Source organism: Monodon monoceros, unplaced genomic scaffold (assembly GCF_005190385.1).
Source record: "Monodon monoceros isolate NGI ecotype Baffin Bay Population unplaced genomic scaffold, NGI_Narwhal_1 Super_Scaffold_16, whole genome shotgun sequence".
In the NCBI taxonomy this organism is placed as follows: domain Eukaryota; kingdom Metazoa; phylum Chordata; class Mammalia; order Artiodactyla; family Monodontidae; genus Monodon; species Monodon monoceros.
In genome coordinates this window covers 81,607,879-81,632,618 of record NW_021703772.1, presented here as the reverse complement: position 1 = coordinate 81,632,618, position 24,740 = coordinate 81,607,879, and the positions used below count along the sequence as shown (strand labels likewise).

The window sequence follows — 24,740 nt, the reverse complement described above, 5'->3', positions numbered from 1 at the left end:
AAATTTTACATCCCACTCCATAGTACATCTGTTTGTTTTAATATAAAAATAATGTATTAAATTTAAATAAATGTTTTAAAATAGTGTTTTAAATTAAAATTTAAATTACTTAATTCTGCAAATTTTCAAATAAAATTGATGAGCCAGAAAGATGCTTTATATTTATTCTGGGCCTTCTAATGTCACATGAGGTTTGCATTCTCCTATTTGAAGAGCCTGGGTATTCAGGATAGATTTTAGGTGCCTTTGCTTCTTATTTATTGATTTATTTATTTTTGGCTGCGTTGGGTCTTTGTTGCTGTGCACGGGCTTTCTCTAGTTGTGGAGAGCGGGGGGCTACTCTTCGTTGTGGTGCGCGGGCTTCTCATTGCGGTGGCTTCTCTTGTTGCGGAGCATGGGCTCTAGGCACACAGGCTTATGTAATTGTGGCTCACGGGCTCTAGAACTCGGGTTCAGTAGTTGTGGCGCACTGGCTTAGTTGCTCCACAGCATGTGGGATCTTCCCAGACCAGGGATGGAACCCATGTCCCCTGCATTGGCAGGCAGATTCTTAACCACTGAGCCATCAGGGAAGCCCTGCTTCATATTTTAGAGTCTAAGTTATCTGGCCATATTCCAACCTTCCCATCTTATAGCTTGCTGTTTCCCTGTATTCATCCTCTGATAAATCCATCTACCCATCCATAAGTATTTACCACATACCCTCCTAAAGATGTCATGTACTGTATACCACCTATATATCTTGGCTTTTGTCCTTTCTCCCCGCTTTGTAATATAGGCATACCTCATTTTATTGGACTTTGCTTTATTGCACTTACTTCACAGATATTGCATTTTTTACATATTGAACGTTTGTGGCAACCCTGCGTTAAGCAAGTCTTTTGGCGCCATTTTTCCAACAGCATTTGCTCACTTCATGTCTCTGTGTCGAGTTTCGGTAGTAATTCTTGCAATATTTCAAACTTTTTAATTATTATTGTATTTGTTATGGTGATCTGTAATCAGTGATCTTTGATGTTACTGGTGTAATTGTTTTGGGGCACCAGGAACCACACCCATATAAGATATGGAACTCAACCAGTATTGTGTGTGTTCTGACTGCTTCACTAACTGGCTGTTCCCCCATCTCTCTCCCTCTCCTTGGGTCTCCCTGTTCCCTGAGACAAAACAATATTGAAATTAGCCCAACTAATAACCCTACAGTGGCCCCTAAGTGTTCAAGTGAAAGGAAGAGTTGCACATCTCTCCCTTTAAATCAAAAGCTAGAAATTATTAAGCTCAGTGAGCAAGGCATGTAGAAAGTTAAAACAGGTTGAAAGCTAGGCCTCTTGTGCCAGACAGTTAGCCAAGTTGCGAATGCAAAGGAAGAGTTCTTAAAGGAAATTAAAAGTGTGAGTCCAGTGAACATATGAATGACAAGAAAGCAAAACAGCCTTATTGCTGATAGAAAGTTTTAGTGGTCTTGGATAGAAGATCAAACCAGCCACAACATTCTCTTAAGCCAAAGCCTAATCCAGAGTAAGGCCTTAATGCTCTTCATTTCTGTGAAGGCTGAGAGAGTTGAGGACGCTGCAAAAAAAAAAGTTTAAAGTTAGCAGAGGTTGGTTCATGAGGTTTAAGAAAAGAAGCCATCTCCATAGCATCAAAGTGCAAGGTAAAGCAGCACGTGCTGATGTAGAAGCAGCAGCAAGTTACCCAGAAGATCTAGCCAAGATAATGAAGGTTAAGAAAGAGAAAAACAAATACTGTATGCTAACACATATATATGGAATCTAAAAAAAAAAAAAAAAATGGTTATGAAGAACCTAGGGGCAGGACAGGAATAAAGATGCAGACGTTGAGAATGGACTTGAGGACACGGGGAGGTGGAATGGTAAGCTGGGATGAAGTGAGAGAGTGGCGTGGATTTATATATACTACCAAATGTAAAATAGATAGCTAGTGGGAAGCAGCCTCATAGCACAGGGAGATCAGCTTGGCGCTTTGTGATCACCTAGAAGGGTGGGATAGGGAGGATGGGAGGGAGACGCAAGAGGGAGGAGCTATGGGGATATATGTATATGTATATGTATAGCTGCTTCACTTTGTTATACAGCAGAAACTAACACACCATTGTAAAGCAATTATACTCCAATAAAGATGTTAAAAAAAAAAGATAATGAAGATTGGTACACTATACAACAGATTTTCAGTATAGCCCTATGTTGGAAGAAGATGCCATCTAGGACTTTCATAGGTAGAGAGGAGAATTCAGTGCCTGGCTTCAAAGCATCAAAGGATAGGCTGTCTCTCTTGTTGGGGCTAATGCAGCTAGTGACTTTAAGTTGAAGCCAGTGATCATTTACCATTCTGAAAATCCTAGGGCTCTTAAGAATTATGCTAAATCTGCTCTGCCTGTGCTCTATAAATGGAACAACAAAGCCTGGGAGACAGCACATCTGTTGACAACATGGTTTACTGAATATTTTAAGCCCACTGATGAGACCTACTGCTCAGAAAAGAGATTCCTTTTGAAATATTACTGCTCATTAACAATGTACCTGTCACCCAAGAGCTTTGATGGAGATGTACAATGAGATTCATGTTGTTTTCATACCTGCTAACACAACATCCATTCTGCAGTCCATGGATCAAGGAGTAATTTCAACTTTCAAGCCCTATTCTTTAAGAAATACGTTTAATAAGGCTATAGCTGCCATAGATAGTGATTCCTCTGATGGATCTGGGCAAAGTAAATTGCAAACCTTCTGGAAAGGATTCACCATTCCAAATGCCATTAAGAACATTTGTGATTCATGGCAAGAGGTCAAAATATCAACATAAATAGCAGTTTACAAAAAATCGATTGCAACCCTCATGGATGACTTTGAGGGGTTCAAGATTTCAGTGGAGAAAGTAACTGTGGATGTGGTGGAAACAGCAAAAAACTAAAATTAGAAGTGGAGGCTGAAGATGTGGCTGAATTGCTACAATCTCATGATAAAACTTGAATGGGTGAGGAGTTGCTTCTTAAGGATAAGCAAAGAAAGTGGTTTCTTGAGGTGGAATCTACTCTTAATGAAGATGCTGTGAAGATTGTTGAAATGACAGTAACTTAGCTGATAAAGCAGCAGCAGGGTTTGAGAGGATTGAGTCCAGTTTTGAAAGAAGTCCCGCTGTGGGTATGGGTAAAATGCTATCAAACAACATTGCATGCTACAGAGAAATTGTGAGAGCAAGAGTCAATCAATGCACCAAACGTCACTGTTGTCTTATTTTAAGAAATTCCCACAGCCACCCCAGCCTTCAGCACCCACCACCCTGATCAGTCAGCAGCCATCAACATCGAGGCAGGACCTTCCACCAGGGAAAAGATTATGACTCACTGAAGGCTCAGATGTTTGTTAGCATTTTTTAGCAATAAAGTTTTTTAATTAAGGTATGTACACCGTTTTTTAGACATAATGCTATTGCACAATTAATAGACAACAGTAGAGGGTAAACATAACTTTTATATGCACTGGGAAACCAAAAAATTTGTGTGAGTTGCTTTTTGAGAATAATATTTGCTTTATTGCAGTGTTCTGGAACTGAACCTACAGTATCTCCGAGGTATGCCTGTACCCTCTCTCCTCACTTCTGTTAAAGTGCTAATCTTTCAAGACCTAATTCATTTACTAGCTTTTCCTGACTACTCCAGTCAGGACTTTGAATTCCTGTAATACTTACTCAATGCTTATTATACAACAGGTTGCATTTTTAATATTTGTTTGACTAAGTCTTACACATAAACTTTTTAAGAGTTCAACATGCAGAGAAGCAAAAAAAAAGGACATTTCGGGCAGTGGACACGGTGTGTACAAAGGCACAGAATTATGAAGTAGCACAGAGTATCCCAGTAAATGCTAGGTTGTTTACTATAGCTGGAATGTAGAGTATATACTGGGAATGTGAGAAAAGTAGGAATCAAACCATGAAAGAATATATAACTCATGCTACGAAATGTACATCTCACCTGCCCCAGCCCCTACTATAATTAATGGGAATTCATCAAAGAAATCAAATAGGAAAGATTTATTGTATTAGTTTTAATCAACTTTGATGTAATTTCTCTAGGTTTTAATATTCTTCATTTTCTTAGATCTTATTTTATATACCAGTAAAATTATTATCATATTTTTATGCAGTCTTTTTTCTTAATCTAAATATATCCTCCATATACTCAATGTGTATACACATATATATATAGACATATATAGAGAGAGGAATTGTTCATTGCTTTAAAGGATGGGATTACGCACACACACACACACACACACACACACACACACACACACACACCCGCACCTTGCATTTCTCACTCTACAGTGCTTTGTAGAAATAGCTCTAATTTAGTTTTTTAATGACTGCAATATTGTGTAGTATGGAGGTACCAAATTTTTTTTAACTATTCCCCTATTTGTAGACATTCATCTTGTTTCCAGTTTCTTTATATTTTTTAAGGAGGTATAGCTAAATCAAACCTTATGTTTATCTGACTAAATTTCACTGTAGCCTATGATTAATTCACCATAAACTATTAAATAATCCATGTAGGTTTGGGTATATAAGATGAAGTAAATTTATATTGATAATTTCTTATTATGATACTGTCTCATACCCTCTGTTTGCTACCAAATTGGTGGATATTTAGCAGTTGTTCCCAGTAGTACTATAACATCATAATGCATGAAATAGACCCATTTGATGACTCAAATTTTAAGTTAAAGTATAGTGATACCTTATATATTAAAAATAGGGATATTACAATAATATTTTCTAAACTGAGATGTTAACAGGAATTTTATGACAGAAATGTTCCATGGTCAAATTATTCGGGAAAATATACTGAATTGAACTGGGTTCTGCAAATGTTCGCATTTCTCTAAGAGTGCATTATTCCATGAAATGCCATTTGGTAAGGAGTGCTCTACATTATTCTAAAATAATATAGACATCTGAATTGTGTTCAGACATAAGAGTAGATTTTCAAAGGCCATTTTTTGTGACACCATTTTGATAGACGTGTACTGTTGGTCCCCCGATAGTACAGGTCTGGGAAAGATGACCCACTCAGATTGCTGCTAATTTGTCTAAGTGTTATTCCCAGTACCCCTCCTATAGTTAATACATCTATTAATCAATCACAAAAGCTTGGAATTCCAGTGATACTGGATTATGAATATTGTAAAGCATACCCAGTACCTTCCTTACCTTCATAGTTTTGCAAACTTTTCCTGTTCCATCTGCCCATAATCCTCTCTTGTTATGTTTCTGTATATTAAGATCTCAGTTTTCTTTAAATGCTCCCTTGTTTTTGAAGCTTTCTCCAGTGGGAATTAAAACCATTCCTTTTCTGACTTTCTCATACCGCTTCGCCTTTCTTTCAGTAATTTAACTTCCTGCCTTATGATTCACACAGTTGTTGTTCATGCACGTTACAGTAGATGTTGTGCCATGACCTCTAGTTCATGTGGAGGAGCTCATAGACCAGCTGAGGATAAATAAATTTATACAATGTGATGTGATATGTATTTATAATGGTACACAATGCTAGTGGTAAAAGGAATGACATGAGAAACTATGGACTAAAACGTTTGAATGTAAATTAGCTTATATAACTAAGATTTTAGCTTTATTTAGAATGTTTAAGTCTAGAACTGAAGTAGAATGTTGTACTGGTTATTGTACGTAACTTTCTCTTCCACTTAGCTTATAATTGCTCTGAACACCTGGCCTGTATATTACTTATCTTGCTGTTTTCTATTGTACCTATAGCACTCCTATAGATAAATAGAATACATTCAATAAATGTTTGTTAGATTGAATTAATTTTTAGAAGCTGCAATTTTAAAAAAATTTATTCTCACAATCTGAAATTTGATAGTTTATGTCTGCATATTCAGACTGCTATTTTATTCTTAATTTAAGACATAGTTATAGGGACGGCGACAACATTTTAAAATCTTTATTATTTTTTGACTCTCAGAAGCACTTTTGGAAACTGTAGACTTACTCCATGGATACTGCCTTTGCACAAAATATTTATGGAATTGCTTTTGTTCCTTAACATACTATTTTGCATGCACATTACTAGTTTAATGTGAATTCTTAAGCCAACTAAATGTCATGTCAAACTAAGCTTAGTGGGTCAAAAGTTATGTATGCCTTTTGGGGTCAGAAACAACAAAGGATCTTGTGTCGTACAAAAGTTAACTGTAGATGCAATTACAAAAGAGAAATTCCAGAAATATTTTCACAATTCTGGCATTTCTGGGCTTGTTTACAGCCTCCGAAGATAACCATTTTGAAGGACAAAAGTGACTTAAAGTATATTTATTAAAATACCACATTCTTCATAGTCCAGTTTATTAAGAAAAGTTGTTGGTTTTGTTGGACTGGAATTTAAGCATTTTATTATGTTTCCTGACTAATTATCTAATACTATTTTTAATTGGTATTAAACTTTTACCAGTGACCCTGATATTATAACTTGTTTTTAATTAAAGAATAGCATTCTTATCTCATCATTTTCTTTCTTTAAAAAAATGCCATTACAGCCCAGTTTTTTTTTTTTCATTTTGTATTGGATATTTTCCATCATGAAAAAAATGTATACATTCATGCTCATGATTTTCTCATTATTATATTCATTGTTATCATTAGGTATTGATAATGGAAGATGAGACCAAAGTCATCCTTATTACCTGATTATCTGATCCTTTACCTAAAGGAGCGTAATCTAGAGATAAGACCTCGGAGATATCAGATGAAGCAAATACTGTAAAGCAGCATTTATTTCAATTGCACTTATTTCGTTTCTGAGAAATTAAACAGGAGTTGAGCTAAAGTTTACTTTTGCTTTAGCCAGAAAGAAAAGAATTGTCAGTCATATTAATCCTGTAGACATGAAGAGATGGATCTATTTAAGAAAACAAATGCCTTTTTATACCCTTTGAGGTCACTTGGGATATCATTTATTTCTAATTTTTATTCTGAATTCAGAGTATTTTATTTTATACATTTATAAAATCAGCTTTTATAGGGACTAGGTACCATTTTTCAATTTCTCTTTAATTTGTGTTTTACTTATAAATAATAAAATAATTGTACTACTCTAGACTTTACTAATTAAGTCTGATAAAATTCACTTGTAAGTAATTAGTACAGAATACATATTTTCAAAAGGATTCAAACAGGTTTATGGAGCATACAACTTTAAATATCAAAGGGTAAAATAGAGATTTGGGGTGTACTAGCCTAACCTTTTAAATCTGGTAGATAAGGAAGCTGTCTGAGCTGCTGTCACATGCATGACCTGGAATAATTTGGACAATTGGGCATTCTTATATTTTTTATGCAAAATATATATTCACAAATACTATCCATCATGTCCAGATTTTTAATAAGGTACTTTGATTTTTGTGAAAATAAGTTATAACTATTACAAGGATAGTATACTTTGTGAAGAAATTGGGCTTGTGTTATTACAATTTTTAACAATTAACATTTGCATACTCTTTTACGTTTATCCAAGATTTTTATATTTATTATCTCAGTTCATCTTAGAAACAGTAGAGATAATACTTACATGGTTGATAGGAGTTAAGACTCATTTAGCTGAAGAACACTTGCCCTTTCTGCCCTCCCCTCCCCCTCCCCTCCCTCCCCACTCCACACACACAAGCTTAGGCTAAAAGGAGATATTGTGGTTTATAGGATAGAATGGTCTCTAGAAAGACTAATCTGAGGCTCGCAGTTCTTATCCCCTGAATTGGCTTCATTGTCAGCTCCACACTTGGCGTCACTGACAGTTTTGAGTGTCAGTGGTCCTGATCTGATTAAGTATCCATCCTGATCTGATTAAGTATCCATCACTGTGGACAGAGGGATAGGGGGCTATGCAGACTGGCTTTGGCAGTTAGGCCCACCTCTAAAGCTGTCGAACGGGTGAGTTGTCAAAAGGAAAATTGGTATACAGTTAGCAGAAATAGCAGGAAAGCATGGTGGAGAGACAAACTTCAAGTATCCACTCCAGCAGGTATTATCATCTCTTAACAGATGAGAAAATGGATAGTCAGAGAGGCTAAATGATCTGCCCAAACTTAGGTCCTCTGCTTACAAATTCTGCTCCAGGCTGCCTTAAAGGAAAAGGAAAGTAAGAATGGATAAGACAAAAGAGGTGGTTCCAGGTATTTATTTCTAGTTTGTGTTTTGAAGTGAACCAGGCAATATTGATTTTAGGGTGATGATTAGGGTTAGAGTTGTTGAACAAGACATTTGTGGGAAATAAAATGTCGTGAGGTCTGTGCAAGGGAGTAGTAGGAGGTACAGTAGACATGATCCTTAACATCCAGAGTTAGGATTTGGGGATAAAAATTAAAATAGCTAGCATTTATTAACCATTCCTTATGCCTCAGGCACTGTGCTAAACACTCTTCCTATAATATATGTTAACACTCACAACATTCCTATGAAATGAGGATTTTACAGATAAGGAAGCATAAACAAAAAGAGATTTAATATCTTGTCCAAGACTATATAACTAGAAAGGGTTAGAGTCAAGATTTGAACCCAGGAGGTCTAGAACCCACCACAGTGCCTGTTTTTGTTTTTCATTGTTACCAGGTAAAGTAGCAATGTTTAGTTACCTGCCATGTGCTGGCTGCCATAGCAGATATTTGTCTGGTGTGACACCTGTTTTCTAGAAACTTACCCTTTAAGGTTGGACAGTACAGCAGTTCATACGCAGCCACATTTAAGAATTTAAATTTGAATTGCTAAGTTCCTACAGATCATTGTTAATGTTAATTTTATACTGTTTTGTTCTATATTTATCAAAGTTACACATGCACATAGTTTAAAAAATCAAGTAGTCCTACAAGACTTATTTTTAAAAGAAATTAGCAGTTTCCTGTTCTACACCTCTTTTCACCATTTTTCCAATTACCAGAAGCAATCACTTTCGGTTCTTTCTAGGTGTTTCTTTTGGTGTTTATGAAGAAGAATATCTCTAAATAAATTATGATTATTTCTACTTCTTGATTTTTTTTCAGCTTCACATTTAATCCATTAATTTCCCACTGCTCATGTTTAAAGAAAGAGGGATATCTGGATAATACATAATTGGGGCTTGATGACTGTGCATTCCATAGATCTGACTATGCTGTTTTGTTCAGGAACTCCCAGTGTCAATTTATTGAGAACTTTAATCCAGTTTTTAATCCAGTTAGATTCTCTTTAATCCAGTTAGATTCTCCAAAGAAGAATCTTTCACTCTCCTACCTAGAGGTTATAAGATGCGCTACTAGCATTTTACAAACTAAGTAGAAGAGGACTTGGGATGTCATATTCAAAGTATAAAATTTCATTCAGTTCTGTTTTCAGTAGAGTACTCTGCTGACCAGAATTCTCCAAATTTCCCAGTTTGGGAACCTTCTGTTTTACCACTCCAAAGAATAAACATTGTCTTCGGCTAGGATGATAGAGGGAGGGGTACTTGTCCAGTTGCAGATGGTAGAGAGGGAATGCAAGAGACTAATTCTTAAACAGACTTCCAACCAGCCTTGCTCTTATTTCTACCTTTAAACTACTTCCATAAGTCTGGGTGCTACCAATTACTAAGTTTCTTGGAAACTGTAATGCAAATAAAACTTTTTCCTGGCTTTATCTCCTACTAGTTTAAGATTTAGTTTGTTTGGATTTGCTAAGTCAGTTAGCTGTAGTCCTTCTGCTGTCTAGTTTCGAAATTTTGGTACTGTCATTCATCCCTCATTCTCTTTTTCTTTCTTGTTTCATGCTTTTTAATGAAATATTTAATATTATATTGTATTTTAATGTGGTTTTGAAAGGGGATGGAATTAAGTATATGTTCAATCTACCATCTTTAACCAGAAATCAACATTATTATCTACTGAGTAGTTTTTCTTTCTAACATGTGTTAGATTTGAGATAAATACCTTTTTTTTAATATCTTTTTCAAAAAGATAATTTCTATTTTAAGAAAATGGGAAATTACCATATCCAATTCCTATACTCAGTCTCAGAGTAAGACTTGAAGAGATTGCTGGTTATGTATCATATATTTTATATTGAATGCTTTTATTATGACACAGGCCTGCTTTCTTCACAGTGTGTGGGGATGTTTAGTACTCCATTGCCCTGGGAACAATAACTAAGAGCCGTATATTACAGAGCTCAATATATTAGAGTCAGGACATGGACAAGATTATCAAAATTTCCAAATCAAAAACTGGGCAACATTGTTTAACCTTTAGAGGAAGTAATTGTTTGTTTCATTATCTTACTTAATATATGTATACAGTGATTTTTGGTTATTAAAGACAGTGTCGTGTGTACATTTCATTATTTCACTTAATACAGTATAACATAATTTTTGATTGTCACACTATGTTTTATGAATAAAGATTCAGAGACTCAGAGAAGTTAAGTTACTTCCCCAGATTCTTACAGCTAGTGGGTGACAGAGGTAGAATTTGAACCGAGGATTCACTTACTTCAAAGCTAATACTCTTTGGAAGTGGCCGTGTATAATAAAATTTGGAAATATAGGACCACCGTAAAGTTCCCCAGAACTTGGGGGGAAGTCACAGAAAGGTTGCTATCAAAAACTGTAACCAGCAGAAACTAATGCAACATTGTAAAGCAATTATACTCCAATAAAGATATAAAAAAAAATTGTAACCAGAAAATCACACCATTTATTCTTTGTACATTTTCACACAACCATTTCATTGAATCCTTGTAACAGCCTTATGAGCTATGTAGGTTTAAACCTTATTAAGTGTGTAAAATACCGTTTGCCTATGTGTGAACAGGATTAACTCACAAACCTCTTCTCCTGGTCCCCCCACCCCATCACTTCCATAGATAAAGGAAAACTTAATCTTACCAGCTGGTAGTAACTTGGTCACTTCTGAGTTAAAATTGAGTCAGTTTAGGCTTTAAACTAAGATTCTTCTTATCCTCTCCTTCCCTTCTGCTCTTCCCCAAGTTCCTGGGCAGACTCATATCATCCTGATATTAGCGGATAAGCATGGGCTTCCACATTCTTCTCTCTGCTTGCTGGTCTCTGCTGAGTTACTCAGGGCCCTTGGCATTTGGGCACCATGTGCCGTCATCCGCTGAGATGTGTTTCCTCTTGCTGGGCCTCTGGACTTCATATACTTAGTCTACTGCTGCGGTTCTTGCTGTGGTCTCCAGTTGTGAGGAGCAGGTACTCTTCACCCTGTTTCCTCAAACCCCAGTCTCCTTAATGTCTGCCAGATCAGTCTTAGTCACTTTTGCACCCCTCTCATGGCAAAGGCTTCAGTAACTTTTCAGATGTTCTGCCACAATGCACTGGTACTCTCTGAATCCAAAGATGTCTTCAGACAAATCCTCCCAGCTACCTTTCTCAGTCGTCATCTTCAGTACTCTACCCTCAGATACCTCAACGCTCTTTTTTGTCTGGTGGACAGTATTTTTTTTCCTTTCCATGGGAAAACACCTGTTGTGTCGTCTTGCGTTCTTATCTACTCTGTAGTTTTTACAGTATAAGCTTTATGAAAATAATATATAATAATGCAGCTCTCTATGTACTGAAGTGATCAATTGACAAAACATATTACATAAAGAAAGCAAGGTATAGAACAGAGTGTATAACCTGCTCCATTTCTGTAAATACATGTATAGATATGGCAATGCATTAAACATTTCTGGAAGAATACATGAGCGGTAGCAGGGATTGCCTCTGGGGAGGGAAAATAGATGTCTGGGGGACAAGACTGGATGGGAAATTTTTCACTGCCTTTTTATATCTCTCAAATTCTATATCATGCAAATAACCTATTCAAAAATAAATAAAAGATAATTATAAAACATTTATAATTTGGCTTCTTCAGTCCTGCCAAGCTCCAGATCATCTGATTCTCATCCACAGACAGAAAGTAGCTCTTTTGGCAAAGCTATCTTTTTTTCCCTTCTCTGCTTCCTGATGTGCCACTCTTTCTTGTAGAACTTTATTGAAGGCTGCATGAAGCAGCAGCCTGCTCCAACATTCTGAATTTTTCCCCTTCATTAGAAGGGAAAACACTTCAGTAGGAAGATGGCCTGAGTCCCAAATATATCAGATGGTGGTTTAGCCACTTTGCTAACTTGCCAGACTAAGATAGAGGGGTCCGCACCACCCTTCACCTGACCTCTTTGGCCAGGCCAAGACTGTATTTTAAGGTCTGTTACTTGCAAGAATTTTTATTATCTGCAGGCCTATCACACTGAATAGATGTTTAATTAATTATGATGCATATAAATGCATGAATGAATAATTTTTATTTACAGGAATAATCCACCTAATTTTAAATGTATTAACTAATAGGGATTTTAAAAGTCTGTATTTTAAATTTCCGAACTGTTCAGTAATTATAGCTGTCTTTTTTCCCCCTGATTCCAAGATCCAGTCAAGGATCATGCATTGTATTCAGTTGTCATATCCATTTAATCTCCTTTAAACTTAAAAAAAGAAAAATTCCCAGCCTTCTTGTGTCATGTTGTTGACATGTTTTAAAAGTCTGGGCAAATTGTTTGCAAGATGTCTCTTAATTTAGATTTTTCTGATTTTTTTTTTGATTATTAGATTGAGATTAAACGTTCTTGGCAAGAATATTCCATTGGTGATGTTGTGCTTTCTCAAGGTATCATATCAAGTGTAAGAGGAGATTAGTAACACCGTAGAAAAGCACACTACTATGGTTTGATGGAAGATCCAGTTTGAGTTTTTCAGTTCTACTTGCTTTAACTTTACACTAAACAGGTAGTTTCTAAGTGGTTTCTACTTAAATAGACCAGGTAGCAGGAAATAGTATTATATCCAGTCCATTTGCTATCATTTTGGAACACCAAAAAGTTGCCTTTTTAAATTTATCAGTTCTTGTGAGTTTGTAACAGTTTGGGGAGCTCTGATGAAATCAACTTTCTGATTTGCAAAGCTGAGGGCTAGGTGGTAATAATATCCATTCATAGCACTGAAGTGAGAATTACTTGAGATGTTAACAGAAGTAAAATATCACTGAAAGTAATATGGTCTGTGAAGAGTCTCTATTAATATAATCAACCCCACTCAGGTATTTCTCTTTAAAAACCACATATATGGCATACACTATTGTTATTGTATCTGACACTGTTGTACTTTATGAATATTAATCTTTATAATAACCCTTCTACTTGGGTACTGTTATTATCCCTATTTACAGATGAGGAAACTAAGGCACAGAGAGGATAAGTAATGTTCCCAAGGTCATATAACAAATAAGTGGTAATGGGGGACTTCCCTGGTGATCCAGTGGTTAAGACTCCACGCTTCCAATGCAGAGGGCGTGGATTCAGTCCCTGGTCAGGGAACTAGATCCCGCATGCATGCCGCAACTAAGAAGCCCACATGGCACAACAAAGGTCCCTCATGCCACAGCTAAGACCCAATACAGTCAAAAGTAAATAAATAAAATGGTTAAAATGGTAAATTAAAAAAAAAAATAGGACTTCCCTGGTGGCACAGAGGTTAAGAATCCACCTGCCAATTCAGGGGACACGGCTTTGATCCCTGGTCTGTGAAGATCCCACATGCCGCAGAGCAGCTAAGCCCATCCTCCACAACTACTGAGCCTGTGCTCTAGAGCCCACGAACCACAACTGCTGAGCCCGCTTGCCACAACTACCGAAGCCTACGCGCCTAGAGCCCATGATCTGCAACAAGAGAAACCACCACAATGAGAAGCCCACGTACCGCAATGAAGGGTAGCCCCCGTGCACCGCAACTAGAGAAAGCTTGCACACAACAACAAAGACCCGATGCAGCCAAAAATAAATAAATAAATTTATTTTTTTTTTAAAGTGGTAATATTTCCAACTGTTTTTCTGTGAGACCCCACTTGAAAACAGGCAGCAGCCTATATAGCTCCAGTGTGTACTTAAGGATAATTTACATTCCTTTAAATAAATGTGTGTGTCTATGTTATTTCTGTTACAGAGAGAAGAGGTACTCCTTTATAGGGACTCGTAAAGGCATAGAGCATCTAGAGATTTACTGCCTCCATTACGCTGCTGGGTCTCACAGCACATGTTATGTTTTTATCAGTTTCTCTGCAGAAGGTAGGAGTTGTTTTCTCTGCATGAATTCTTCATATAATTATAGTTTTCTTGTCTGTGAACTTAATATTTATTGAATATGAAAAACATCTGACATCTATAGATTAAAATGCCAATTGGGAGATTGGGATTGACATATATACACTAATATGTATAAAATGGATAACTAATAAGAACCTGCTGTATAAAAAAATAAATAAAATTCAAAAAATAAATAAAATGCTGGACTTCTCGAAATAGTTGACATACAAACACCTCTAAAGAATATTTCTATTATAAAATTAATACATGTTTATTGTAAAAACAAGAAAAGACAATATGGAAAAGTAGAGTAATCTTACCACCTTGAGATAAGTACTTTTTATATGTTGTCATGTCTTTCTGAATTTATTGATATATGTCTATATGATGCATAATAATACATATATATTATGCATTATGTATTATTATATACATATGTACATATATTATGACTAGAAATAATAGAATATAAATGTTCCTTGGCTAGAATGCTTCTTTTTTAATTTTTTAAATTTAATTTAATTTTATATTAGAGTGTAGTTGATTTACAATGTTGTGTTCATTTCAGGTGTACAGCAAAGTGATTCAGTTATACATATACCTATATCCATTCTTTTTCAGATTCTTTTCCCATATAGGTTATCACAGAATATTGAGTAGACTTCCTTGTGCTATACAGTAGATCCTTGTTGATTGTCTACTTTATTTATAGTACTGTGTATATATCAATCCCAATCTCCCAATTAATTCCTCCCTACCAATTTCCCCCTTGGTAACCATAAGTTTGTTTTCTACATCTGTAACTCTGTTTCTATTTTGTAAATGAGTTCATTTGTATCATTTTTTTAGATTCCATATGTAAGCGATATTATACGATACTTGTCCTTCTCTGTCTGACTTACTTCACTCAGTATGACAATCTCTGGGTCCATCCATGTTGCTGCAAATGGCATTATTTTGTTCTTTTTTATGGCTGAATAATATTCCATTGTATATATGTACCACATCTTCTTTATTCATTCCTCTGTCGATGGACATTTAGGTTGCTTCCATGTCTTGGCTATTGTAAATAGAGCAGCAGTGAACATTGGGGTGCATGTATCTTTTCAAATTATGGTTTTGTCCAGATATGTGCCCAGGAGTGGGGTTGCTGGATTATATGGTAGCTCTATGTTTAGTTTTTTAAGGAACCTCCATACTGTTCTCCATAGTGGCTGTAGCAATTTACATTCCCACCAACAGTGCAGGAGGGTTCCCTTTTCCCCACACCCTCTCCAGCATTTATTGTTTGTAGACTTTTTGATGATGGCCATTCTGACTGGTGTGAGGTGATAACTCATTGTAGTTTTGATTTGCTTTTCTCTAATAATTAGTGATGTTGAGCATCTTTTCATGTGTTTGTTGGCCATCTGTATGCCTTCTTTGGAGAAATGTCTATTTAAGTCTTCTCATTTTTTGATTGGGTCGTTTGTTTTTTTGTTATTGAGCTGCATGAACTGTTTATATATATGGGAGATGAATCCCTCCCTGGTCACTTCATTTGCAAATCTTTTCTCCCATTACGTGGGTTGTCTTTTCATTTTGTTTATGGTTTCCTTTGCTCTGCAAAAGCTTTTAAGTTTCATTAGGTCCCATTTGTTTATTTTTGGTTTTGTTTTCATTACTCTAGGAGGTGGGCCAGAAAAGATCTTTCTGCAATTTATGTCAGAGAATGTTCTGCCTATGTTTTCCTCTAAGAGTTTTATACTTTGCCACCTTACGTTTAGGTCTTTAATCCATTTTGAGTTTATTTTGTGTATGATGTTAGGGAGTGTTCTAATTTTATTCTTTTACATGTAACTGTCCAGTTTTCCCCACACTACTTATTGAAGGGACCATCTTTTCTCCATTGTATATTCTTGCCTCCTTTGTCATAGATTAGTTGACAATAGGTGTGTGGGTTTATCTCTGGACTTTCTATCCTGTTTTATTGATCTATATTTCTGTTTTTGTGCCATTACCATATGGTTTTGATTACTGTAGCTTTGTAGAATAGTCTGAAGTCAGGGAGCCTGATTCCTCCAGCTCTGTTTTTCTTTCTCAGGATGCTTTGGCTATTCAGGGTCTTTTGTGTTGTAAAATTGTAAAAAAAAATTTTCTAGTTCTGTGAAAAATGCCATTGTTACTTTGATAGGGATTCCATTGAATCTGTAGATTGCCTTGGATAGTATAGTCGTTTTGATAATATTGATTCTTCCAATCCAAGAACATGGTATATCTCTCCATTTCTTTGTGTCATCTTTGATTTCTTTCATCAGTATCTTATAGTTTTCAGAGTACAGGTCTTTTGCCTCCTTAAGTAGTTTATTCCTAGGTATTTTATTCTTTTTGATACAATGGTAAATGGGATTGTTTCCTTAATTTCTCTTTCTGAACTTTCGTTGTTAGTGTGTAGGAATGCAAGAGATTTCTGTGTATTAATTATGTATCCTGCAACTTTACCAAACTCATTGATGAGCTCTAGTAGTTTTCTGGTAGCATCTTTAGGATTTTCTATGTATAGTATCATGTCATCTGCAAACAGTTTCAGTTTTACTTCTTCTTTTCCAATTTGGATTTCTTTCTTTTTCTTCTCTGATTGCTGTGGCTAGGACTTACAAAACTATGTTGAACAAAAGTGGCTAGAGTGGACATCTTTGTCTTGTTCCTGATCTTTGAGAAAATGCTTTCAGTTTTTCACCATTGAGAATAATGTTTGCTGTGGGTGTGTTGTATATGGCCTTTATTATGTTGAGGTATGTTACCTCCATGTCCACTGTCTGGAGAGTTTTTATCATAAATAGGTGTTGAGTTTTGTGAAAAGCTTTTTCTGCATCTATTGAGATGATCATATGGGTTTTTTTCTTCAGTTTGTTAATGTGGTGTATAAATTGATTGATTTGTGTATGTTGAAGAATCCTTGTGTCCCTGGGATATATTCCATTTGATCATGGTGTGTGATCTTTTTAATGTGTTGTTGGATTCGGTTTGCTAGTCTTTTGTTGAGGATTTTTGCGTCTACGTTCATCAGTGATATTGGCCTGTAATTTTCTTTGTTTATGATATCTTTGTCTGGTTTTGGTATCAGGATGATGGTGGCCTCATAGAATGAGTTTGGGAGTGTTTGTTCCTCTGCAATTTTTTGGAAGAGTTTGAGAAGGATTGGTGTTAACTTTTCTCTAAATATTTGATAGAATTCACCTGTGAAGCCATCTAGTCCTGGACTTTTGTGTGTTTGAAGTTTTTAATCACAGTTTCAATTTCATTACTTGTAATTGGTCTGTTCATATTGTCTATTTCTTCCTGGTTCAGGCTTGGAAAGTTGTACCTTTCTCAGAGTTTGTCCATTTCTTCTAAGTTGTCCATGTTATTGGCATATAGTTGCTTATAGTAGTCTCTTTTGATGCTTTGTATTTGTGGTGTCAGTTGTAACTTCTCCTTTTTCATTTCTAATTTTATTGGTTTGAGTCCTGTCCCTTTTTTTGCTGATGAGTCTGGCATAAGATTTATCAATTTTGTTTATCTTCTCAAAGAAACAGCTTTTAGTTTTATTGATCTTTGCCATTGTTTTCTTCATCTGTATTTCATTTATTTCTGGTCTGATCTTTATGATTTCTTTCATTCTACTAACTTTGGGTTTTGTTTGTTCTTCTTTCTCTAGTTGCTTTAGTTGTGTTTTTAGGTTGTTTATTTGAGATCCTTCTTGTTTCCTGAGGTAAGATTGCATTGTTATAAACCTCCCTTTCAGAACTGCTTTTGCTGTGTCCCATAGGTTTTGGATCATTGTGTCTTCATTGTTGTTTGTCTCTAGGTATTTTTTTATTTCTTCTTTAATTTCTTCAGTTATCCATTGGTTGTTTAGTAACATTGTTTAGCCTCCATGTGTTTGTGTTTTTTACAGTTTTTTTCCTATAATTGATTTCTAATCTCATTGAGTTGTGGTCAGAAAAGATGCTTGATATGATTTCAATTTTCTTAAATTTACCAAGGCTTGATTTGTGGACCAGGATGTGAACTCTCCTGGAGAATGTTCCATGCGCACTTGAGAAGAAAGTGTATTCTGCTGCTTTTGGCTGGAGTGTCCTATCAATATCAATTAAGTCTCTCTCGTCTAATGTGTCATTTAAGGCTTGTGTTTCCTTATTGGTCTTCTGTGTGGATGATTTGTCCATTGGGGTAATTGGGGTGTTAAAATCCCCCACTATTATTGTGTTACTGTCAGTTTCTCATTTTATGGCTGTTAGCATTTGCCTTATATATTGAGGTGCTCCTATGTTGGGTGCATATATATTTACAATTGTTATGTCTTCTTCTTGGATTGGTCCCTTCATCATTATGTAGTGTCCTTCCTTGTGTCTTGTAACAGTCTTTATTTTAAAGTTTATTTTGTCTGATTAAAAAGCTGCTACTCCAGCTTTCCTTTGGTTTCTATTTGTATGGAATACCTTTTTCTATCCCCTCATTTTCAGTCTGTATGTGTCCCTAGAGCTGAAGTGGGTCTCTTTTAGACAGCATATACATGGGTCTTGTTTTCGTATCCATTCAGCCACTCTTTTTCTTTTGGTTGGAGCATTTAATCCATTTACATTTAAGGTAATTATTGATATGTATGTTCCTATTGACCTTTTCTTAATTGTTTTGGATTTGTTTTTGTAGGTCTTTCTTCTTCCCTTTCTCTTTTGTTCTCTTCTCTTGTGATTTGATAACTATCTTTGGTGTTGTGTTTGGGTTGCTTTTTCTTTTTGTGTGTTATGTATTGTAATTTTTTGGTTTGCTGTTCCCATGAGGTTTTGATATAGCAGTCTATATGTATACAAGGTTGTTTTATGTTGCTGGTCTCTTTCCCACCTAGGGAAGTTCCTTTAACATTTGTTGTAAAGCTGGTTGTTTTTGTTTTATGTACTTACTTTTTGCCATATAAAGTTAGCATTTTTATGAGGTTAAATCTATCATCTTCCTCATGGGTTCTGGTTTTGGTGTCTGCTGGTACATTGGCTTTTTTTTTTTTTTTTAACTGTGTATATTACGGACGGTTTTAAACACAGAGTATTTGGCAGAATAGTATAATGAACCTCCATGTACCTCAGTCTGGCTTCAGTAATTAAGAACTCACAGCTAATCTTGTTTCACTTATATCGTCTGTATTATTTTGAAGCAAATTCAGATATTAAATCATTAAGTACTTCAGTATGCACACTGACTTTAAAGGTATTTTTAACTAACCTGTATTTTACATCTGCCATAGTTTGTCTTGCTGGAATCACTGACTTTCACTACAAGATACTTATAATGTTAAACCAAACATCAGCATTAGTTAAGATTATTGTTACATAATTCAGGATTTTAAAATAGCCTCTATGAGAATTTAATTATACTAAATACTTATGTTACTCCTCTCTCATTGATTAAATATACATATCTGTATGATATCCGTATAACTTTTTTGTTACTAAAGTTATATCTTTTTTTTTTAACCAAATCCTGTTCTTTTAATCATTTTTTTTTTTTTTTTTAGATGTTGAGGGTAGGAGTTTATTAATTATTTATTTTTGCTGTGTTGGGTCTTCATTTCTATGCAAGGGCTTTCTCTAGTTGTGGCAAGCGGGGGCCACTCTTCATCACGGTGCGCGGGCCTCTCACTATCGCAGCCTCTCTTGTTGTGGAGCACAAGCTCCAGACGCGCAGGCTCAGTAGTTGTGGCTCACGGGCCTAGCTGCTCCGCAGCATGTGGGATCCTTCCAGACCAGGGCTTGAACCCGTGTTCCCTGCATTAGCAGGCAGATTCTCAACCACTGCGCCACCAGGGAAGCCCCTAAAGTTATATCTTAATAAAAAGCTTCAGCTTCCTTTTTTACTAAAGTTATGCCTTATTAGAATCTATGACTCTTCTTATACCATGATATAAATTTTATTTTCCTGTCCTCAGAAGGCACTATCCTAAATTGTGAATTATGTTACTATATTAAAAAGACTTTCCAAGCCTTTTGAGTAAAACTTTGTATATGCCTCTCCAGAAACATAACAGGGTTTGTTTTGTTTTTTTTTAATCCGTGGATTAGATAGAATTTCATTTGTTATATGTGGTTAATATCTGATTAGTTTATGAGCTATCAGTTCAGAAGAAAGCAATACCATCTTAAGGCCTTCTTTGGGGTTTGATACTGAATGTAAAAGTTCATCATAAGAAGTTAAGAAAGTATCTCATGATTACTAATGCCAGAAAGAGTACAGAATATCATTAGACATGATTCTTATTCAAAGAAGAAGGATAAAAAAACCAGAGTTAGTCTCAACTGGAAATAAGATTGTCAATACATATCAAATGTAGAGAAGGAAAATAAATCTGAACCTTCGTCACAGCTAAGTAATATCATGTAAGTTTTTATAGTTAAGAGACTCCTTTAGGTTAATATTGCCAGATTATTTCATTTTATAAATGAGAAAACAGAAGAGCAGAGAGCTTAGCTGAAGCTTATCCAAAGTCACAAGGATGTTTCTTTATCCAGTTTTCTCAGAAGATATTTAAGAAGTATTATAAATAAAAGGTTCTAAAAAGTTATCATTATTAGCAATAATAACAGTTATTCAGTGCTTACTATGTAGCAGTCAATCTACTAAATACTTTGAATTATTTATTTCATTTAATCCTTACAGTGTGCTTTGAGGTAAAATCTTTTATTATCCCCTTTTACAGAGGCAAGGAATCTGACTCTAACCTAGGCAGTCCGAGACACATAGTCCTCACTCTTAATTGCTGTTATTCAGAGAAGAGACTCCTAAATGTTATAATCAGTAAGAAATTGTATTTCTCTATCAACTAAAGTAGACAGAGTTACTGGAAGAACAGAGAGAGGATTCCAGCAGTCAATCCTAGAGATAAAGCAGGAATGGAAAGTTTTGGCAAGATAGATGGCAAGAAATTACATCCTAAGGAAAAATAATTTGAAAGGTCTAATTAAAGAAATGTGTGGCATGATTTGACTCTAGATTATTCCCTTATTTTCAGGGAATGCTGCATCCCTCAATTCATTTTTGCATTTATAAATTTTATTTTGGTTTTCAAATAAAGGATGGCTTATCTTTTTCATAAATTAATGAAGAAAGCAACACTCAAAACATGTTGACTGTTGCTCTAGGTTTTAATATTTGCTGCAGTTCGTGTCTAAAGGTGCACATGGATTAAGCAAAAAAATGAAATCATGAAAGAAGAAAGAATTTTTTTAATGAATTTGCAAGTTTAGTTCTAAGTAGCAATCACAGTTTTAGCTTGAGGCTTTTCTGGGTGATTGTGAATAATGATTAGGTGAGATTACAGACCCCAGGCAAAGCCCGAGGACATTAATCCTCCTAGACAGTCATTTATCCTCAAAATAAATGGTCCTTAGTTTGTGGAGTATTGTTTGAAATACCAGAAGGAATCAAGACTTGAGTCTGTCATTTTATCCCAAGGGTCATCTCAGGAGTCTGAAGCTTAAATGTTAAGATAAATGTTTACCAAAATGAAAACCGTTGGCAGGCTTTTCATTTACTGTTGCTTTATTTTATTTTTACTGCTTTGTGGGTATGTATTTTTATTTACCCTCAGATGGAATTATGTATTAAAAAATTGTAACCCCAAGAAAGTAATATCACTATTGAAAATTGTGTTCAACTGTGTAGAGCATCTATTCAGGGGAAATGGGTAAGATTTTTTTAAAAAAGATAATAAATTCCACCTCTCATTTTTATTAGATTTTCGTGGAAATTTATGTTTGAGAGAATTCTGATTTACTACTCTTTGCTAAAAACATTCTTCTAGCCCGATCTTATCATGTAAAATTATGAACTGGTTAGTGTGGCTATTTTGAAAGCCCTGAAGTTTTGAATTCGTGGATAATTATGTATTTTCAATTACCAAAATCTCCATTTCCTTCGATCCTTATAGCTCTTTGCTCTAACTCTTCTCTAAAAACTTTGTGACTTAAGTTCTTAAAATGACTCCACCCTCTTTTAAAACATATTTACATAATAGATAGTAAGAGGGAGGAAATTAACAAACTAAAACATTTACTTAACTCACCCAGTGTATGGAATAATAATGATGATAATACTAATAAAAAAGGTAGTGTTCTCGTAATCATCTAATAACATGAAGAAGGGTAACGAGGCTTTATATAGGGTTTACTATATGCTGGTCACTATTCTAATTCACATTCTAACTCAAAACTCCATTATTATCCCCAATTTTAAATGAGGAAACTGAATCAATAAGAGATTAAATAGTAAGTAGTAAATTTGGGATCAGAAACCTGAACCAGGGCTTGAGGGAGCCACAGTAGAAAATTCTCAGTCCTACATGGCCTCACATCAATACATATAAGGCTTTGTACTGGAAACATAGTGGTAAATGAGGTAGGCACAGTTCCTGATTTCATTAAACAGAAAATTACACAATTCATTTCATTTCCACATTATAAGGTAATGCAAGAACATATGTAGGGACCTCATATAGTCTGGGAAAATCAGGCAAAGGATCTCCGAAGAAGGGGCTTTTTGGCTGAGATCTGAGGGATGAGTAGGATCCACAAGGTCAGGTGGAAATGGGGAGTAGGATAGGCAGGGGCCACACTGTGACTTTTATGGGCCCTAGACACTTTTGCCTTCATGGGCCCCTTCCTCCATAAGAATATTAAAAATTGTATTTTGTGATTATACTGGTGTGAAGACAAATATGTTAGTATTATATACTAAAACATTTTCTTTCAACGAAAAGTGTTTTTTTTTTCCTTATTTTAATAGAAAGTAAAACATTTTCATGGACTCCTAAAAGTATTTTGGGCCCTAGGCACTTGTGCCCGCTGTACCTAATGGATAAGTCAGCCTGGAGGTGAATATTGGGCCAAACATTTCAGATGGAAGGAACAGCATAGGGACTTGCTTGCTCAGGAAGCTGAAAGGGGGCCGGTGTGGTCAGAGCAGAGAGTGCAGGTGAGGGAGGCATGAAGTGAGGCTGGTGAGGCAGGCAGGGCCCTGTAGGCAGTGTTATTTATCCTAAGAGCTTCCAAAGGGTGTGTGTGTGTGTGTGTGTGTGTGTGTGTGTCGGTAGGTGGGTGTGCTTAAGTCAAATTGATATATGCACATGGTTAAAATCAATAGTTCTTTGGTTCCCCTTTTCCCACTGATGCCTCACTTCTCTTTCCACTTTTCCTTCTGATATTTATCTTCATTTATCCAGGTAAAAGTAATTTGCTTCCACCTCAAATTTTTTAATTTATCACTTTTAGGCATCATATAGTAATGCACACACACATACACACACACACAAATAAAGGAGGCATTATAAATTCACTCACTTAACCCTACCCCACCTCTACCTTTTCTCTATCATTCTTCATTTGGTTTTATCTCTGTTTTGGGTTTCTCTGTTGTAACTGTGGATACAGCAGTATACCTTTATAATACCTTTATTTCTTATCCCATTAACTGTAGGTGCTGCTTTGGGATTGTCCCCTCTAGCAGATGAGGATAAGTGTGTCCACATTCTCCATGGTTCTGTTCTCAGTTCTTTCATTTTTGTATTTCCAAAATTGATGCCATTTACATCTATTTTATAACCATAATTAAGCATTTATATATTATTGTGTGAAAAGTGCCTTTGCATTTTCTGTTCCTACCACCTGGAACATCCATTCACCCACAGGACCACATTGACTGTTCCTGCCCTTCCTTAAGTTCTTGACCCAAGTGACAGCTGCTCAGTAGGGCTGTTCCTGACCATCTTATCGGAAATAGCAACTCCCCTACCTAGGATTCTTGTTTTACTGTCTGTTGTATTTTTCGCTGTAGCACTTATTGTTAATACAAATCATATATTGTATTTCACTTAATTTTTAAAATTATTGTCACTCTCTCTGTCCTTGACTACAGCTTCAAGGAGACAAGGATTATCTACTTTAATTTCTTTGATTTTTTTGGTTTACTATTTTTCCCCTCACTTTTATAATCTCAGTGGCTAAAATAGTGCCAGATACAGAATCATTTGAATTAATGATTAATTATAGTCCCAAGTAGTCTTCTTTGGTTATATTCCCTTACTTAGGCCATTTTTCAGTTTTCTTAAAATTTCTAATTGCCTATTTTTGTTTTTCTTGCATTGTTTTTCTTTGTCATATTCCCAATTCTTTCCAACTCTTCATTATGTGAAACATTCTGGGCATCTCTTTTTGTTTTTGTTCTTTTCCCTGGGAGCTGCTCTTCTAGATCCTTACATCCTTTGGCTGCACAACTGTCATCCTAAGGCTTCCCTTTCCTCCTCAACCCACATTTTTTCTCTTTATCATTGTACATCCTCCTTTAATGAAGCATATCCCTTAGCAACTTTCTAAGAAAGAATATATGGATGATAAACTTTTTGAACTTTCACATGTTTGAATGTTCTTTATTTTATTCTCGCTAGAAGTGTATCCAGGTTCTAACATCAGAAGGTGCAAGCATGGGAGCAGGGCCTGACTGGGGGAAAGGGGAGAAGCGGGGTTTGTGCATCAGTATTGGAGAGGGAGAAA

At 35.6% G+C, this 24,740-nt stretch overlaps 1 protein-coding gene across 1 annotated transcript in view; it reads left to right on the top strand.

Moving 5' to 3' along the window:
* Positions 1–13,786: 13,786 nt before the first annotated feature.
* MBD5 (methyl-CpG binding domain protein 5) overlaps positions 13,787–24,740 on the top strand; it is a 143,240-nt gene continuing 132,286 nt past the window's right edge. The window contains exon 1 of the mRNA XM_029225964.1: positions 13,787–14,163. The gene's annotated coding sequence lies outside the window, so the exon portion shown is untranslated. The remainder of the gene's footprint in view (positions 14,164–24,740) is intronic.